The sequence below is a fragment of the Synchiropus splendidus genome, chromosome 11 (genome assembly GCF_027744825.2).
Source record: "Synchiropus splendidus isolate RoL2022-P1 chromosome 11, RoL_Sspl_1.0, whole genome shotgun sequence".
Lineage (NCBI taxonomy): Eukaryota > Metazoa > Chordata > Actinopteri > Syngnathiformes > Callionymidae > Synchiropus > Synchiropus splendidus.
Window position 1 is genome coordinate 2,674,110 of NC_071344.1, and position 5,277 is coordinate 2,679,386.

The window sequence follows — 5,277 nt, forward strand, 5'->3', positions numbered from 1 at the left end:
AATTTGGAATTTTGGTGATTTTTTGAAAAACTGGTCCTCACACAACAACGGGGGTGGCCCTGATTCAAAATGGCGAAAAATGCAGTTTTTTTTTCAAAACTCAAAAAATGCCTTAAAAACAGCTTGTCTAGCTTCTTTGGACCTTCTGAACATCAAAGGAAGTGAAGGAATTGAATTAAATACAAAATTGGAATTTTGATGATTTTTTTTTTAAATACTGGTCCTCACACAACAACAGGGGTTGCCCTGACTCAAAATGGCAAAAAATGACTTTTTTTTCAAAACTCAAAAAATGCCTTAAAAACAGCTTGTGTAGCTTCTTTGGACCTTCTGAACATCAAAGGAAGTGAAGAAATTGATTTAAATACAAAATTGGAATTTTGTTGATTTTTTGAAAAATTGGTCCTGACACGAATACAGGGGTTGCCCTGACTCAAAATGGCAAAAAATTACTTTTTTTTCAAAACTCAAAAAATGCCTTAAAAACAGCTTGTCTAGCATCTTTGGACCTACTGAACATCAAAGGAAGTGAAGAAATTGATTTAAATACAAATTTGGAATTTTGGTGATTTTTTGAAAAACTGGTCCTCACACAACAACAGGGGTTGCCCTGACTCAAAATTGGCAAAAAATGATTTTTTTTCAAAACTCAAAAAATGCCTTAAAAACAGCTTGTGTAGCTTCTTTGGACCTTCTGAACATCAAAGGAAGTGAAGAAATTGATTTAAATACAAAATTGGAATTTTGGTGATTTTTTGAAAAACTGGTCTTCACACAACAACGGGGTGTCCCTGACTCAAAATGGCAAAAAATGACTTTTTTTTTCAAAACTCAAAAAATGCCTTAAAAACAGCTTGTCTAGCATCTTTGGACCTATTGAACATCAAAGGAAGTGAAGGAATTGAATTAAATACAAAATTGGAATTTTGGTGATTTTTTGAAAAACTGGTCCTCACACAACAACGGGGGTGGCCCTGACTCAAAATGGCGAAAAATGCAGTTTTTTTTTCCAAACTCAAAAAATGCCTTAAAAACAGCTTGTCTAGCTTCTTTGGACCTTCTGAACATCAAAGGAAGTGAAGAAATTGATTTAAATACAAAATTGGAATTTTGGTGATTTTTTGAAAAATTGGTCCTGACACGAATACAGGGTTGTCCCTGACTCAAAATGGCGAAAAATGCAGTTTTTTTTTCAAAACTCAAAAAATGCCTTAAAAACAGCTTGTCTAGCATCTTTGGACCTACTGAACATCAAAGGAAGTGAAGAAATTGATTTAAATACAAATTTGGAATTTTGGTGATTTTTTGAAAAACTGGTCCTCACACAACAACAGGGGTGGCCCTGACTCAAAATGGCAAAAAATGCCGTTTTTTTTCAAAACTAAAAAAATGCCTTAAAAACAGCTTGTCTAGCATCTTTGGACCTATTGAACATCAAAGGAAGTGAAGGAATTGAATTAAATACAAAATTGGAATTTTGATGATTTTTTTTTGAAATACTGGTCCTCACACAACAACAGGGGTTGCCCTGACTCAAAATGGCAAAAAATGCCGTTTTTTTTCAAAACTAAAAAAATGCCTTAAAAACAGCTTGTCTAGCATCTTTGGACCTACTGAACATCAAAGGAAGTGAAGAAATTGATTTTAAAACAAATTTGGAATTTTGGTGATTTTTTGAAAAACTGGTCCTCACACAACAACGCGGTGTCCCTGACTCAAAATGGCGAAAAATGCAGTTTTTTTTCAAAACTCAAAAAATGCCTTAAAAACAGCTTGTGTAGCTTCTTTGGACCTTCTGAACATCAAAGGAAGTGAAGAAATTGATTTAAATACAAAATTGGAATTTTGGTGATTTTTTGAAAAACTGGTCTTCACACAACAACGGGGTGTCCCTGACTCAAAATGGCAAAAAATGACTTTTTTTTTCAAAACTCAAAAAATGCCTTAAAAACAGCTTGTCTAGCATCTTTGGACCTACTGAACATCAAAGGAAGTGAAGAAATTGAATTAAATACAAAATTGGAATTTTGGTGATTTTTTGAAAAATTGTTCCTGCCACGAATACAGGGGTTGCCCTGACTCAAAATGGCAAAAAATGACTTTTCTTTCAAAACTCAAAAAATGCCTTAAAAACAGCTTGTCTAGCATCTTTGGACCTACTGAACATCAAAGGAAGTGAAGAAATTGATTTAAATACAAATTTGGAATTTTGGTGATTTTTTGAAAAACTGGTCCTCACACAACAACAGGGGTGGCCCTGACTCAAAATGGCAAAAAATGCATTTTTTTTTCAAAACTCAAAAAATGCCTTAAAAACTGTTTGTCGAGCATTTTTAGACCTACTGAACATCAAAGGAAGTGAAGAAATTGATTTAAATACAAATTTGGAATTTTGATGATTTTTTTGCAATACTGGTCCTCACACAACAACAGGGGTGGCCCTGACTCAAAATGGCAAAAAATGCAGTTTTTTTTTCAAAACTCAAAAAATGCCTTAAAAACAGCTTGTGTAGCTTCTTTGGACCTTCTGAACATCAAAGGAAGTGAAGAAATTGAATTAAATACAAAGTTGGAATTTTGATGATTTTTTTTTTGAAATACCGGTCCTCACACAACAACAGGGGTTGCCCTGACTCAAAATTGGCAAAAAATGATTTTTTTTCAAAACTCAAAAAATGCCTTAAAAACAGCTTGTGTAGCTTCTTTAGACCTTCTGAATATCAAAGGAAGTGAAGAAATTGATTTAAATACAAAATTGGAATTTTGGTGATTTTTTGAAAAATTGGTCCTGACACGAATACAGGGGTTGCCCTGACTCAAAATGGCAAAAAATGACTTTTTTTTCAAAACTGAAAAAAATGCCTTAAAAACAGCTTGTGTAGCTTCTTTGGACCTACTGAACATCAAAGGAAGTGAAGGAATTGATTTAAATACAAATTTGGAATTTTGGTGATTTTTTTGAAATACTGGTCCTGACACGAATACAGGGGTTGCCCTGACTCAAAATGGCAAAAAATGACTTTTTTTTTCAAAACTCAAAAAATGCCTTAAAAACAGCTTGTCTAGCATCTTTGGACCTACTGAACATCAAAGAGAGTGAAGAAAGTGATTTTAAAACAAATTTGGAATTTTGGTGATTTTTTGAAAAACTGGTCCTCACACAACAACGGGGTGTGCCTGACTCAAAATGGCGAAAAATGCAGATTTTTTTCAAAACTCAAAAAATGCCTTAAAAACAGCTTGTGTAGCTTCTTTGGACCTTCTGAACATCAAAGGAAGTGAAGGAATTGATTTAAATACAAAATTGGAATTTTGATGATTTTTTTGAAATACTGGTCCTCACACAACAACAGGGGTGGCCCTGACTCAAAATGGCGAAAAATGCAGCTTTTTTTCAAAACTCAAAATATGCCTTAAAAACAGCTTGTGTAGCTTCTTTGGACCTTCTGAACATCAAAGGAAGTGAAGAAATTGATTTAAATACAAAATTGGAATTTTGGTGATTTTTTGAAAAATTGGTCCTGACACGAATACAGGGGTTGCCCTGACTCAAAATGGCAAAAAATGACTTTTTTTTCAAAACTCAAAAAATGCCTTAAAAACAGCTTGTGTAGCTTCTTTGGACCTTCTGAACATCAAAGGAAGTGAAGAAATTGATTTAAATACAAAATTGGAATTTTGGTGATTTTTTGAAAAACTGGTCCTCACTCAACAACAGGGGTGGCCCTGACTCAAAATGGCGAAAAATGCAGTTTTTTTTCAAAACTCAAAAAATGCCTTAAAAACAGCTTTTGTAGCTTCTTTGGACCTACTGAACATCAAAGGAAGTGAAGAAATTGATTTAAATACAAAATTCGAATTTTGGTGATTTTTTGAAAAATTGGTCCTGACACGAATACAGGGGTTGCCCTGACTCAAAATGGCAAAAAATGACTTTTTTTTCAAAACTCAAAAAATGCCTTAAAAACAGCTTGTGTAGCTTCTTTGGACCTTCTGAACATCAAAGGAAGTGAAGAAATTGATTTAAATACAAAATTGGAATTTTGGTGATTTTTTGAAAAACTGGTCCTCACTCAACAACGGGGTGTCCCTGACTCAAAATGGCAAAAAATGCAGTTTTTTTTCAAAACTCAAAAAATGCCTTAAAAACAGCTTGTCTAGCATCTTTGGACCTTCTGAACATCAAAGGAAGTGAAGGAATTGATTTAAATACAAAATTGGAATTTTGATGATTTTTTGAAATACTGGTCCTCACACAACAACAGGGGTGGCCCTGACTCAAAATGGCGAAAAATGCAGTTTTTTTTCAAAACTCAAAAAATGCCTTAAAAACTGTTTGTCGAGCATTTTTGGACCTACTGAACATCAAAGGAAGTGAAGAAATTGATTTAAATACAAATTTGGAATTTTGGTGATTTTTTGAAAAACTGGTCCTCACACAACAAAAGGGGTGGCCCTGACTCAAAATGGCAAAAAATGCCGTTTTTTTCAAAACTAAAAAAATGCCTTAAAAACAGCTTGTCTAGCATCTTTGGACCTATTGAATATCAAAGGAAGTGAAGGAATTGAATTAAATACAAAATTGGAATTTTGATGATTTTTTAAAAAAATACTGGTCCTCACACAACAACAGGGGTTGCCCTGACTCAAAATTGACAAAAAATGATTTTTTTTCAAAACTCAAAAAATGCCTAAAAAACACCTTGTGTATCTTCTTTGGACCTTCTGAACATCAAAGGAAGTGAAGGAATTGATTTAAATACAAAATTGGAATTTTGATGATTTTTTTGCAATACTGGTCCTCACACAACAACAGGGGTGGCCCTGTCTCAAAATGGCAAAAAATGCAGTTTTTTTTTCAAAACTCAAAAAATGCCTTAAAAACAGCTTGTGTAGCTTCTTTGGACCTTCTGAACATCAAAGGAAGTGAAGAAATTGAATTAAATACAAAGTTGGAATTTTGATGATTTTTTTTTTTTGAAATACTGGTCCTCACACAACAACAGGGGTGGCCCTGACTCAAAATGGCGAAAAATGCATTTTTTTTTTCAAAACTCAAAAAATGCCTTAAAAACAGCTTGTGTAGCTTCTTTGGACCTTCTGAACATCAAAGGAAGTGAAGAAATTGAATTAAATACAAAGTTGGAATTTTGATGATTTTTTTTTTTGAAATACCGGTCCTCACACAACAACAGGGGTTGCCCTGACTCAAAATTGGCAAAAAATGATTTTTTTTCAAAACTCAAAAAATGCCTTAAAAACAGCTTGTGTAGCTTT